The sequence below is a fragment of the Alligator sinensis genome, unplaced genomic scaffold, assembly GCF_000455745.1.
Source record: "Alligator sinensis unplaced genomic scaffold, ASM45574v1 scaffold73_1, whole genome shotgun sequence".
Taxonomy (NCBI): domain Eukaryota; kingdom Metazoa; phylum Chordata; order Crocodylia; family Alligatoridae; genus Alligator; species Alligator sinensis.
This window is the reverse complement of record NW_005841838.1, coordinates 2,431,154-2,446,810: the sequence shown is the minus strand read 5'-3', so window position 1 is coordinate 2,446,810 and position 15,657 is coordinate 2,431,154.

The window sequence follows — 15,657 nt, the reverse complement described above, 5'->3', positions numbered from 1 at the left end:
CACAGGTGCCCCACCCAGGCCAGCTCCGGCCCTTAAAAAAACCCAGAAAAGTTTCACATTCACTGCTCCTGCAGCAGCCTCTGGGCTTTGTGGGGCTTGTGCAGAGCCCCCCACATGGCTCAGGGCAGCAGGGAGCAGTGGGAATTGACCCCTGCCAGCAGGAACGGTGAGTGCAGGGGTTTTCTTGGGTTTTTTTTTCTTGAAGGGCAGGAGCTGGCTTAGGCGGGGCACTCATGGGGTGGCTGGGGGAGCAAGGTGGGGGGCGAGAGGGGCAGCCATTGCCGGGCTGGGAGAGCAGGTGGGGGATTGGCATGGCTGATTCAGAGATTCTGAATTGGATTCAGCTGAATTGATTTGGGACAGTGATTCAAATCACCAAATCGAATCACCGTTCCCCAAATTGGCCAAATCCATATCCAAAGCAAATACTAGCCATTTCACACAGGCCTAGTAACTACTGTGCATTAATAAACATGTAGATGCCTCCTCACAATTTTTATTCTCACCCCTGGCCAGGGTCTATCTTACTTCACAGTCTACAGCTGGTTCCAATGGCAGGCGGGATTCGTCACCATCTCTGCAGCGAACTCCTCTTCCAAGCAGTCTCAGATTCTCTGCTTCCCTTAGAGAGTTGCCTTTGTCCTACTGCTGTAGGCTTATATGCCACAGTCTCCACCTGGCAGACTCCCTCTGTCTTCACCCTCTGGACTGTCCCACCAACAAGCTTCCATGAACTCCATCAGGCTGCACGGTGGCAGGCACTTGCACAAACACATGTAGGCATGCAGAGACAAGTGCACACTCCAGCTCCGCAGCTTGTATCTCCTTGCCCCCCAGCTCCTGCAAAGATCCAGAGTTCTAAGGAAAGGGATTCTTCCAGCACCATCCTGCCAGCAGAGTACAATTAGCCAAGACACACCTAGCCCCTCTGCAGTCTGGCCTTTAATCCTTTCCCTGCCAGAACAAAGCCCATGCAAGGAAACACTTTCAACATATAACATCCAAACAAAACAATACAACCACATAATCATCCCACTCTGCCTCTCTTTGGCCTTGGAGGGGATGGTAAAGATTTCATAGACATAGATTTCATAGACATCAGGGCTGGAAGGGACCTCGGAAGATCATCGAGTCCAGCCCCCTGCCCAAAGGGCAGGAAGTCAGCTGGGGTCATAGGATCCCAGCAAGATGAGCATCCAGTTTCATCTTGAAGATGTTTGCCCAGAAAATGGAATCTATCAGGTCAGATCCATCCAACTTCTAAGTGACCAAGGGCCTCACACCCATCAAGCTGCACTAGCAGGACACACACCAAAGGGGGCTGTGGGCCCCAGGGCCACACTTCTCCCACTGTACCCTATGCCCTCCCTGCATCACCCTGCACCTCCCACCCCTGTACCACATGCCCAGGTGTCCTTGCTGCTGCATCATATGCCTGGGCAAAACTCTCCACTGCACCTTGCAACCCCTCTCTCCCCTTCATCCCCCCTCCCCTGCCACTGCTGCACCATGTGCCCTAACTCAACATTAGCTTCCTGGCTGCAAGCTCCCATTCTGCATCATGCCACTTGGGCACTCGGGACTGCAGACTCTACCAGCATTGCAGGCTACGTTGTGCTGCATCATCCCACCTCATGGGGAAGGGGCAGGGACAGAAAGGGGAAGCCAGAGAGGGGGAGCCTGGAGCCCCCAGATGCTGCTGCAGCCAGAGCAATGAGAGAAGTGCTGGCCGGATGGGAGTCATGGGGCAAGCCATGTGCAGGCCTCTAGTTCGACAGTACTGTATTAGATAAAGCCATCTCCAGGTTTTGTGAGGTGCCCAAGTAAAACTCAAAATTAAACTCCACCTATTCACAACGTGTCTCTCCTGGCTCCAAGACTGCCCCGGCATGCTCTGTTTGTAGGTCTTTTGTCATGGGAATTCTCACCTCTGTTTTTATTGGCTTCTCACTGCTTCCACAAGTGTATACAGGGGCCATAGTGAGATCTAGATCCTCACTCACAGAATTTGAGAAGGATCAAATTAATACTCTGTACACCTGATGTTGTGGGTACTGACTGTTTTTGTAATTGCATTGCCCAGTTGGGCTGTGTGAAGCTTTGGTCACTGATTTGATTTGGCAGAGATTCAGGCCAATTTGGTGGCTGAATCTCCAAATTTGAATTGAATCAGGCGACCCTTTAATTTCTCCGAATCAAACTGGAACCCTCTGAATCAATTGAGAGAGATTCAGAAAGATTTGGAGATTCAGACAATTTTTTTTCTATATACCTCAACGTACGAGGCAGCACATAAATGCTGTGTTGCTGGGGTGGATGGAGTGTCCCACTGGAGTGCGAGGGGTCCCTAGTGTGCTCAGCAGCAGATCTGGAAGTGAACCAGAAACACTTCTGGGTCCCCCGGGGAGTGCACAGGGGCCCCTCATGCATCTCCCCTGGCTCAGTGACTGGCACCTTCTGGGTCTGGGGGGGGGCACCCGGGATCCCCCTGTGGCCGATCACCGAGTTGGGGAGGCACAGGGGGCTTCCTGTGTGCTGCCTGGTGGACCCAAAATTGGACCGAAAGTTTTGGTCCACTTCCAGGTTTGCTGCCGAGCATGTGATGGGGCCCCCATACTCCTGTGGGACATTCCATCCACCCCAGCATCACAGCATTCATGAGCCACATCTGGTACCTTGAGGTATTTAGAAAAAACATTTAAAGCTGTGTCTATGTCTGAATCACCGATTCTCCAAATCAGGATTGAATCTTCAGATTCGGATTTGGCCAAATCGAATTGGGTCCAATGATCCAAATCAACAAATTGAATCACTGTCCCTGATTCGGGCTGAATCCAAATTGAATAGGGCCTATTTCACACACCCTTATTGCCCAGCACTTTCTATTATACAATATTTTTGTTCCCTTTTTAATGAATGTCCGTTGCTTGTTTTTTAATTTAGCAGGGGAAAGCCCAGTGGCTTAAAGGAGTGCTTTTCTTTGTTTCATTGTGTCCTTTTAGGTTTAGCTAAATTATAAACTGTTAAATGTTGTCATTTCCTTTCTGCTGCTTGTGTTCCCCAGGAAAATTCTGGTGCCCTGCTAAATTAATAACTGAACAGGAATACTCTGAAGAACCAAACTACTCTTTGGCCAAAATGGCATCAGCAACATACACTACTAGGAGCAATGGGAATTGTTTGAGCAACTGTAATGATGGTGTAGACCAGTGGTTTTCAAACTGTGTTCTGTGCATGACAAGGTTCCACAGGAGGTTGAGGGGTACTAGCAGAGTGGGCTGGGAGGCAGTGCACCATGATTGCTGGGCTGGGTCTCATGACTCTATGTCAGCTCATGTGGCTTTTAGAGCCAGGAGTAGGGTTTTTGTGGCAGAAATGATACGAATGTGTTCTGTGACTTCAGGAAGCTTGAAAACCTCTGGTGCAGATGGAACAGCAGGGCTCTTGCCCAGTCCCAACACATGGCCTTCCACCCTCAGAAGTCACCATGTGGGTTACTCCACTTTCAAAGAGTCAGAGGACCTTAAAGAAATGATTGGTGGCTTATTACAGTTGCACATAATAGATATTAATGTTACCAGTTTCCTTTAACAATACCCTAAGGAAAAATTCATTAAAAGAATAGTGTTTCTGGTGTAATGTCAAACCCTCTAAAGTAAGGAGATATCGGATTTACAGGTGCCTGTTACAATCTTAATCTTACTCCAAATATATGTGATATGCTTCTTACCTATGTAATCACATTCTCTTGTGTTTTAGGACCCTTGCAGGGACCCAGGTTACACACACAAAAAGGAAGAAAAAAGATTGCCTGGGCTACTGTAAATCTTTCAATAGCTTGATTTTGCACAGTCTTTTTAATGTAACTTGCTATACATGCATCAATTTCATGCATAAACTAAATAGGGCTCTAAAGAAATCACTTTTATACTATGTAATATTTAATAGAATGAGATTAAATGTCTATAAAAAATTACCACAATTTACAAGATGTAATTAAACCAGAATTGTCTCTGCTCTAGAAATCTATAGGTTGTTTTAAAGTTTTTATATTCTATTTTTAAGATACCTCTGGTGATTGGCCCATGTAGTAAAACGTGTTCTTTTCCTATTGAAAATACATATTTTAAAACCTTTTGAAATGTGAAAATGTCTACCACTCTTATTATTGTACCTGAGCTGTGTGGAAGTGCTTTAATTTGATTATATAATCCCGGTAATCCCTAGAATTATTGGTTCATTGTATATAGATATACTTTCTTTATGCAGAATTAAAGATTAACGCACTAAGGCCATTTTTTCAAAGGCCTTAGCAATGTACACTGCACTCACTTTTTTTAAAATGAGGATCCAAAATGTGATTTTGGAAGGCATTTAGGAAATATAAAAACAGAAAATATTTTGTTAAACATGAAAACTGGCCAGAATGAATATTTTCTTTAAAAACTCTTATTTTGTCCAAAAGTAGGTTTTCATTGGATAACATTATAGTCATCTAAGAAAAAGAAAGGACGTTTTGATCCACATATCACTCTTTCATACTCTGAACTTTCTATAAGAAGTCACAACCTAAATTAATGACTATATATTAACTTCCCACAGCTGTGATGTCTGATTATGCTTTTTGTTATAAAAAAAGTATAGTAACACTGGCTGCTAGGGCTTTGCAAAACAGCACCGTTTAATTTCGACTTCCATTTCACCATTTAGAAGGGACAGTGTTTTGTTCTGCTGTTTCAAAGCACTGTTCCGTTTCATTTTGTCAAAACTGTTTCGCTGTTTCGACGCTTTTTTGACTCAGTTCAACGTTTCGCCCATAGGCTATAATGAAGAAACATGAAAATGCCTATAAGTTTGTCATTTCTTGCCTGATTCAGAAGAAAATTACAGGGATGGTAGCTCCTTCTAAGGGCATGAAGCCTACTAAGTTTAAAGGAAATAAGTATAGGGCTTTCTAAGAAATGGCACCTCAAATTGTTCAAAGCAAAACTCATATCACTTGCTGGCAGCGACAGCCTGCTGTCATCCCGTGCGCATGTCTGAGGGCCCGCACCCCCCGAGAGGGCTGCAGGGCTGTGCCGGACTCTTCCTGCAGGGTGCAGGCCCCTGGATCTGCATGCAGGATGACAGCAGCCTGCCACTGTCGGTGGGGACTGGCACTGGGCGCAACCCGTGCCAAGCACAGGGAAGACTGGTGCAGCTGTTGGCCCCAGTCACTAGGGGCAGCATGCTGTCATCCTGTGCACAGATCTGGGGGCCCATGCCCCCCTGGGAGGACTGCAGGGCTGTGCCAGACTCATCCTGGGGGCCACGGGCACCCGGATCTGTGCAAGGGATGAAAGCAGGCTGCTGCTCCGACTAGGGCCAGCACCAGCACTGGGTTCTTTCCGGTGCTTGGTGTGGGCTGTGTCAGGCAAACTTGGGGGATGCTGCTGGCCCCAGCCAGAAGCGGCAGCATACTGTCATCCTGCATGCAGATCCAGGGGCCTGCACCTCCCGGGAGGAGTCTGGCACAGCCTTGCAGCCCTCCCGGGGGGTACAAGCCCCCAGAAGTGCACGCAAGATGACAGCATGCTGCTGCTGCTGTCTGGGGTGAGTGGCAGCACCAGTTTTTTCGGCGCAGCCCGCGTCAAGTGCTGGGAAGAAACCAGTGCTGGCACTGGCCCCAACCGGCAGCAGCAGCCTGCTTTCATCCTGTGCACAGATCTGGGGGCCTGCGCCTCCTGGGAGGAGTCTGGCACAGCCCCATAGTCCTCCCAGGGGGTGTGGGCCCCCATAGCTGTGTGTGGGATGACAGCATGCTGCTGCTGCCAGCTGGGCCGGCAGCAAAATGATCCTTCCTGGTGTTTGGCATGGGTTGCACACAGTTCTGGTCCCAGCTGGCAGCGGCAGCCTGCTGTCATCCCACGCACAGATCCAGGGGCCCATGCCCCCCAGGAGGAGTCTCGCACAGCCCTGCAGCCCTCCTGGAGGGTGTGGGTCCCCAGATCTGCACACGGGATGACAGCATACTGCCGCTGCCAGCACAGGCCAGTGTCAGCACCAGTCTTCCCGGCATTTGGCATGGGCTGTGCCCAGTGCTGGTCCCAGCCATCAGCTGCAGACTGCTGTTGTCCTGCATCATCCGGGGGCCTGTACCTCCTAGAAGAGCTGGGAGAAGTGATCAGAGAGCTGGGGGAATGACTGGGGAGCTGGGGAATCCAACTGGAAACTGGGGGAATGAAATTCAGGGGACCTGAAAATTCCCCCAGCTCCTGGTTGGATTCCCCAGCTCTCTGATTGTTTCCCCCAGCTCTTCCTGGGGGGTGTGGGACCCAGGATCTGTGCACTAGGTTTCAGCTGGCTGCCGCTGCAGTTTCAAACCCCGCATGCAGATTGGGGGCCCGTGCCCCCTGGGAAGAGCTGCGGTAAGTGATAAGAGAGCTCGGGAAACAAACAGGGAGCTAGATGTCAGTATCAGAGCAGTCCTTCCCCCCTCTGCCTCTCTGTTTCTGTTTAGCTGCAGCAAACCCGGCTTCAAAACTCAAAACATTTTGAAACTTTCAAAATGTTTTGAATGCCCTTGTTTCATTTTGAACAAGCTGTTTCAAAGCCTTTTGTTTCATTTTGATTTCACTGATCTGAGCGCAAAATGTGTTTCAACAGTTTCAAAACAAAACACCCATCGAAATTTCTCACAGCCCTACTGGCTGCATCTACATGAGATGCAGTTGTTTCTGCTCAGTAATTTAGTGCTTGTATATACAAGTAATAAAAGACCGTGCAGTAACCACACAGTAATAAATGACTAGCATCCCCACACAGCTCTGTGGTGACGCTGACTGTGCAGTAGCTTGTTACTACTGTGCAGTAGCGTTGCATCACAGTTTGTGCCCTGCAACTACTGCACAGTGGTAACTAGCTGCTGCGCAGTAGTAATGAGCTACTAAGCTTAAACAAGGTACCAATAATAATTTCAAGTGAATAGTAGATATCTACTGTAAATAGGCTTCCATAATGAAATACAATTATATGCCCCTTCATGTATATAATTTTCATAATATGCATAACTGCAAACAATGAATTTTAATGAATGGATGCTAATTGTTGTGAATCAAAACATTCTTACTGAACATTTAGATCTGGGTTTTAAGCAGAACTTGTTGACATTCCAGCTATATTGACAGTTCAGCTATATTCCTTGTGTGCCTAAACTTTGTAATGTTACCCTATTGTCATGCCATCTGGTGCCTCATTAATTACGTGCTTCAGTATTACAGAGTAACACTGAGCTGTAGTGATAATTCATATCTTGAATGTGTATCAATGATATAGGGTTTGAAGAAACATGCAGAATAGCTTTGACCTGTATATTGAGTAAGTACCTTATCTGAGACACTTGCAGGGACAGTAACACCAAGAGTTTTGTCTCTACTTTGCCACATAGGGGAGGGAAATAAAGTTCCAAAGCCCTTTAAAGAGCCTTTCTTCAGACTCTATGGTTTCTTTATTCAATAAACACAAAACCATAAAGCAATCGTTCCCCAGAAGATTTCCCTATTTCAGTAAGTGACAAGGGCATCAGATACATCCTTGTTCCTGGATCCAGCTTCTCATTCCTTTTATATAGTTTTCCAAGGAGCTATGTGATCAGCTAAGTCCCATTAAACTTTTCAAGCTGCAGCACCTTATCCTTCTGAGTATTAACTCTCTTCAGTTAGTTCCCCCCACTCTGGAACATTGATGAATCTCTCCCATTATAGGAAACCACTATCAATTTTCCTAAAACTATGCCAGTGTATGAGATACAGTTAGTTTATACTAGCCCTGCAGGCAGTCCATCAAAAGTCAATTTGATGTTACAAAGAAATGGGATTTTGCCATCTCTTTCTTTTCTCTGCTTTTTATTTGCTGGTTACAGAAGTTCCAGCCTGTTCCCATTTAGTCTGCCCCAATGTCAATAGCAGAATTCATAACTATCAAGACAAGGCCAAGAAATGTCCAGGTTTTATTATTAAGATGGAAATACAACCAGCTTGACCTATTGGAGTCAAGGTTTTGGAATGTTGTAGTGACATACATTACATAGGGCGATTTAAATTGCATACCTTGACTTAGATAATAATAGTTGTCAGGGTGGTCCCATGGTAGTCATGCAGTGGAGAAGTTTATTGCCCTGTTCTCAGGAGCTTTGTGGGTAAATAACTGCCTTGTCACTGTTGGGATGTTATTTTGCATTTAGAAACCTGCTTATCAAATGCAAAACTGGTCTTATGTTTGCAAATACAATCTAGGCCAGTTCCCAACAGGCATCATCACAAAACTAAATCACGTTTGGCAGGGCTGGGTACATTTAACAGCGTGTGCTTAGAACAGGGTTTACAGTGGATGATGATGTAGACAGAAATGATTCTGAATCACTCAGTGAAAACCTTCCTTGGTCAGTGTTCCAGTGCTTTCAGGTGGCTGCATCAGAGAGGATACATTCAGTGGTCTGTGTTAACAAACCACAATGTGCTGCAGCCTGGCCGGTAAGTTATAGGGTAGTTCAAGGAAGGACTATCCATGAGGACTGCTCTGTGAAGTTCATAGTCATAGTTCAGCTACTCAGTAGAAAGAGCCACATCCTCAGTCTTGACTTGAAATAAGCCTTCTTGAGCACTAGAGCTACACCTCCACATTTCCAGAAATAATCCACAAGAGTTGCCAAGAAATGTAACGTGAGTATAGAACTACCATTTAGGGAAGTAAAAATCCCTTTTAACCTCCTAAACAGACTCTGGATTTAGAGTACATGGCTTCTGCATGCCTGCCCAAAGTAGGTGTAGGGCAAGTAGAAATGGGCTTTGCCCTTCTCTGCCAGCAGATTAGGAGTTCTAGTTTGCTGCTAACAGAGGCAAACAGCAAATTACTGACCTGCATCCAGCTACTGATGGCACTGGGGAGATAGAGGTAGAAAAGACAACTTGGACACCATCCTGTGGTTGGGGCTATGTCTAATGGCAATGTCTGTCCATTAGCTAGCAGAGCTATAATTATAACAAAGATTATATAATTAATAGAATAATAATAAGATTCATTAAATCAATTACGAATAATTAACAGCATAAAAATAACTAAAATTATAGATGGGGCATGTCCATCTGCAAGGATGCTATATATTTATTAGGTATTCAGAGATGGGTAAGCATTTAGATATGTAGCATATTAATTTTTATGGAATTCAGGCATCCATATTTTGGATGACTCTTTCAGTCTTTGCCTAAGTATTTTCCCTTTGCACATCAGTGTATTATTGTTTACCATTCTAATAAAAATAATTTATAGCTTGAGGGAAACATTTTTCATCTGAAGGTGGCCTAGAAACATATTGATTTTAAAAGTTTAATATATTTAAAGGAAAAAGTATGAAACACACATTAAAAATAAAGCATTCATTTTCAAAAGCATTCAGTCCCAAACTAGTTTTGAAAACTGCATGTCTAAGCTAATAACAATAGGCAAACCAAAGAATCAAAATAAGGGTGGATTTTTTAGCATTATTATATTATGTCAAATATTTCAGTATATAGTATCACTTCATTTTAACAATCCCCATAGGACCATAAAGATGCTCATTAAAAGAGGGTGTTTACTATAATAGGCTTAGTCAATTTGCTGCATCATAATAATGAATAAATCAATTTTTGCTCATGAGAGTGGACGTTTATTATAATGAACCTGAACTGATAACCCGGGTCCCTTATAGTAGCTCCTATGTGCCAGTTCAAAGAAGTCTCAAAGCTGTCTCTCCACACCCATTAGAGAGGACTAAAAGGCTGTACAAGAGGGACAACAATAAAGGTCAGAGAGACCCTACAATGAAGGCCAGATTATGACCAATGTGATAGCTACCCATGTCTCGTGACTCCTCCACACTACATGGCATCAGAAATGAATCTGGTCCTTTTCCTTAAATAGAGAGAGACTTTTTTACTTCTTAAAACTTTATTATACAAATACTACAAATGAGTGGTGAAAGTGAAAATGTATGTAGCCCTCTGAGGGCATGTCCAGGAGAGTGCACACTTGTGGTTTGAGGTGCTGCAAACCACATGCAGCACATGTGCACCCATTTGCTGTACTGCTAATTTTCAGCATGGCACAAAAATTTGACACCAGGAGATCCAGTGTTCAAAAAACTGCAGCTAAAAAAAGTGGCATGGTGAATGCTGCAGTAGCGTATGTCACCAGAAACAGAGCTTGGCTGGCTAGAGCCACGCTCTGGTTGCTGACCAGGCTCCTTGTGGCCGGATCGGTGATGCTGCTGCCCCCAGGAGGCCTCCAGGGCCCCAGATAAGGCTGCTTGCCCCACCCCGGTCAATTTGCCATGTAATGGAGTGTGCATGCACCGGTGTGCCCTGGGACATAAAGCAGTGCCACAAATATGTGCCGCTGCTGTTTGTGCCATAGGAAATGGGTGCCCCTCCATGTGCATGCTCATCTGGACATACCCCCAGGGGGTAAGCATGAAACACTTGTCAGGGACAGACAATACAATGTCACTGGAGACTGAAACCTTGCCCCTATACAAGAGAGAGGAAGTCCCCAGACATCCAAAGGGTAGACAGAAATAGGAGAGATACTGTGTAGCCTGCAGCAGGGAGGAAACAGGCTAAAATGCCAGTGCAGCTATACAGGACATAATGCAGATGAGAGAGGTTGAACTGTGGGCATTCACTGGTTCAGATGATTTGAGAGATTCCGAATGAAACACAAAAATTCCAGATAAATACCCTCATCATTGCCATAAGAGAGGCTGTGGACGATATTCTGTGTGCCTTTTCCCTCACTGAGGAGGAAAAAGATTAAAGTAAAAGAGGCTTTTGATGTCCATTTTATAGATAAACAAAATGAAAGGGCCAAATGTAATGTGAGACACTAGGAAGCAGGGGAAACAGATAATTTTTTTATTACTGTGGTTTGCACGCTTCCAGCTCACTGCCATTATAGAGTAGTGAAAGAAGAACTCATAAGGGCCAGGACTGCTGTGAGCATCAGGGACACCAATTTATCAGCACAACTCCAGTTAGATCCAGAACCTGCACTAGCAAAAGCTTTAACAAAAGTTAAGATGAAAGAGACAATGAAGAAACAGTGGTTTAACAGTAAACCTAAAACTGTATCAGATAATCCTGATGTGGTTAATACACAAGGTAGATGGAAGGCTCCCCTTTCCAATTCTAAGACAAAACATATAAGCAGAGCAAAAATGATGCATAGAAGGTCAAGAAACATAACTAGTAAAGGGAGTGAAAGTCATGGAGCATCTGGCAAAGCACCGAGTCACAACTGGCAACAATATCCAGCAATACAAGCAGGATGTAGGAGATGTCACAAGAAAAGACACTGGAAATAATTCAGAAAGGGAAATTAGCATAAGATAACAAGTCTATACTACTAGGAACTCTATTCCCGGAAAAAGAGCTAACACCTTTATGTACACAAATATAAATCTCAGTGGCTGAATTGTTAAATTCAAAATAGATACTGGACCTACAGTTACTGGAATCCTTGCAAAAGATTATAAATGATCCTGGTATGGAGATCTGCAAAAAACAGATAGCAATCTACAACGAGGGTGTCTGAGGAAGGTTTTCCCAATTCCAAAGAAAATTGGAGATGCGGAAAAAAATTGTCATAACCTGTGATGGCTGTGAACAGCCCATGTGATGCAGGGCAGTCCTAGGTCCTACTTCATGGAAACTCCAGAAGGCCTTTTCTAGAGGCATAGGGTCTACCTTCAGTACCTTCCCCCTTAACATAAGGATCAGGCACAGAGACATACAGGGGGCATTTACATGATTACTATGAAGTTGTTTAATTAGCTTCACAGTAAAGCACCACTGTTTACATGTGTAGAGCTATTAGGCCGGAATAAACTAATTAACTATGCCATAGGATATTACTGCCTGATACAAGTACTATCCTACTACAGAGTTATTTACTCCACCGCAATACATGTGTAGATGGTGACTGGGGCTGGCTGGGGCATGAGGGGCTAGCAGGCAGCCCCTCAATACAGCATCCTTGAGCCCCAGCAGCCCCTCTGCAGTACATTGAGCCAGGATGGAGCGGTCCTGAGGTGGCAGGCTGACCACCTGGGTTCCCTGCCAGCCAGGTCTGCACCACCCCAGCTCAACATGCTGTGGATCCAGGAACACATGTAATGCTGTGTCCAGGAGCAATAAACAGTGGCGTGAATTGCATTGGAGTTTATTGCATTACATTAATATTTACATGTAGATGCACCCACAGTGTCAGAAAGTAAAAATGAATCTCCTTCTCCAGGAAGTCTGTGGGAAAGCTCAGCTACAGAAGGAAGCACTACAGAAATTAGAACATAGTCAGGAAGACTAAGCAGACTTCTTAAAAAAGTACTTTTAAAATATATTTTTTAAAAGTCTATGTGTCTATATTTTTAGGTTGGTATAACAATGTAAAATGGTTTTAAAAGTTATAGTTTTTATATATTGAGTTGTAATCTGATCTTGTGCATTGAGAAAATGGAGATGTGGAGTGATCTTGGAGGTCTAGAGGATTAGAAGGCTGTAGTAGAGGGACAGTTATAAAGATTAGAGAACCCCTGCAAGGGAGGCCACATTACAACCCATGCTATGGCTTCTTTTCTCTTTCTTCTCTTCACATTAGTCTGAGCCAGCTCTCCAAGAGCTCCCTTAGGAGAATGTACATCTGGAAAATGTGGGCCAACCCTATGTATTCCCACCCTAGAGTATCCCTTCCCACCTTTCAGATCTTGTCAGGAGTCTGGTTGGGGAAAGACCCAAAGGTCTGGGACAGAAGTTCCATAAACCGTTTTGACCTAAATCAGTTAAGTCTGATACTGTATTCAACTAGGTTTATCTTAAACTAGTTTTGGCTATTTTGAAACTGGTTTATGTGCACTAAACTTCTATTCTGTTAGAGGTTTAAACCAATTTCTAATCACTTAACCCAAGTTATGTATAACTTCTGTCTCTAGCCAAAGTGAAGCCAGTCTCCATTTAATCTTTACAGAGCAGTTGGAGATAGTTGTTGCAAATGCAAGGTAAAACAACCCTGAGGCTATACTAACTTTCTTGGGAATGCATGACTACATGATGGGGGAAGTTACACAGCTAACTTTGATTCCTTCCCATGTGATTCCTTCTTTCCTGAGCAGAATTGAGCTATACCTATTGATTGAGCTTAATGTATATACGATCCGCAGCACTGGAATACACTTGGGAATATTAAGGATGGCATTTCAGGCTGGATTTAATGGGCTCACAAGTAGGATGTAGCAGAAACATATCTTGGAGCATTTGCTGTAAGCATGTAACCATCTCACAAAAGAACTGCCAACATATCCTTTATGTTAAAGGGACGTTCTTACTTCACAGAATCCTGTGGTGAGTTTTGAATGGAGATCAGTAAAACAAAAAACCTCTGTGAAAAGTACAAAGAAAGTAAAGGCAGCTGTGCCAAGGTGCTCACTGCAACATACTGCCTCAGTGCAGCCAGAAAAATCCAGACATCAGAGAAAGACACATTCCTTCAGCTGTTATTGACACACTTTTGATACGTTTCAATTCTGTGTTTCATTTCTTCTCCTTCATTCTTTTCCTCTCAATAACCTGTAAGGCCTTCTAGTAGGGTGTTTGGTTCTCTATGTAATTATCTACTTCTCTCCATTCAAGTGGAAAAAAATCCAACACAATCAAAAAACAATTTCACAATCAAAACTCCTGTTATAAGGAGAACAACTTTAAAAATGTATAAATTGCCTCTTTTAGCCATAAACTAACTGAATATACTGCATATATTGAGAAGACTTAGAATCAGGAGTAAAAAGATAGATTAGACCATGACTCTGATTATGAGTGGTCAGGCCTTGGGACAGGCTACCTAGAGAAGCCGTGGATTCTCCATGCTTGGAAACTTTCAAAAGAAGATTTGAACGACACTTAGCTGGGATGGTTTAGTAAGGGATGGTCCTGCATTGAACAGGTGGCTAGACTAGATATCCTTGCATGGTCTCTTTCAGCCCTACTTTTCTATGATCTTATGATCTTATCAGTCTGATAGGAGAATCTTTTGCTGTTTCAGAAACTACCATCCTTGATATCACAGAGGTACATAACTAGAAAACAACCCCATTGTTGGAAATATGTAGGATATCCTTACCTACTGTAAATTAGTAATTAATGTAACACCTAGTCACTAAACTTTTTCTAATGGATGTAGCTAAGTACTGGCTCTGGTAATTTTCAAGATTTATCTTTCTCATGGCTGAATATTCTTGGTGTTTTTTCTGCCTTCATAGGAATGAGCTAACAAAGGTAATTCCCAAAGTGACAGAATGCAACAAGATATCAATGGAGAAAATTTAAATTGTTGGGGTTAAACTATAGCTACCTAGTAGTCACTTTTCCTTAAGATCCTGTGTACCTTCTGTGCAAAGTGGTTGTATGGATAGACTGCTGGCATGATATGTCTCTAAATGCAGTGGAGCTAGAGTAATTTACAACATATGGATCAGTGATGCCTAGAGGAAGGCCAATAAGGAACGTGACTTCTAAAAACATATTTGTTCTCGAAGATGGCCCACCTATTAATGATGTTTTAACAGTACCAACATTATTGATTTAGGGTGACTCTAAAATTATATTCAGCATTCTCACCTTCAGAAACCACACTAATTCACATTGGTAAAGTGTTTCTAAACATGGTGGGTTTCTAAACAGATGGTGGGTTTTTAATACCACACATCTCTGATAATAATTACAGCGTAAATATCCACAAACCTATGGCTTCTTTCCAAGGTGGATAATTTCTGCCAATGTTTTTTCTCTTTCTCTTTTGTTGAATGTAACAACAAAACATTAATCATGCAAATATCAATATTTAATTATTATGTAGTTAATGTCTTCAAGGCACTGCACAATGATGAAAATCACTGTGTAATTTCAAATGTAATCTATTCCAACCCTCATCTCTATTTGATTTGGTGGAGGGATTAGGAATGACTTCATCACAGTATCCTAAAGATCAGATACTGGGAGTTTCAGATACCAGGACAGAAATTGCCTAGCATAAGGAGGTAGAGCTTATATTTTTAATGAAAGAAATACCATTCCTCCAGGTAACACTATCTAAAATCCATTGGAACCAATGCAAGTCTTTACATTGGTTTCGCTGGGACTTGGTCCTGGAGAAGAAGTCTATGGGCGCGTCCAGATGAGTGCTCATGTGCCTCTTGCCCTGGCTAAAACTCCTTTGAGGCAGGGCAAGAGGCACGTGTAGGAACGAAAAGATGTTCCCTGCACTGCAAAATTGCAGCGTGGGGAGAAAATTAGACCCCAGCATATCCAAGGGTAAAAAAAAAATAGAAACTAAAAAATGGCCTGAACCACACCCTAAGGCAACCAGAGGCTAAGTCCTCCACAGAGATGCTCTGGCTGCCAGAGCTGCTCTATGGTTGGCCCCTCACCCTGGTGCTGAAACACATGGACAGCCAGGCCACGTGTTCAGCAACAGGGCTCCAGTGCCGGTGAATAAGGGGTCGGGGGGGCGGGAGGAGGGGCGAGGTGACCGTGGGGGGAACCTCAGACAGCTTTGCCAACTCCCCCAGCTGCCCTGACCCCTGCCCTGGCTGGC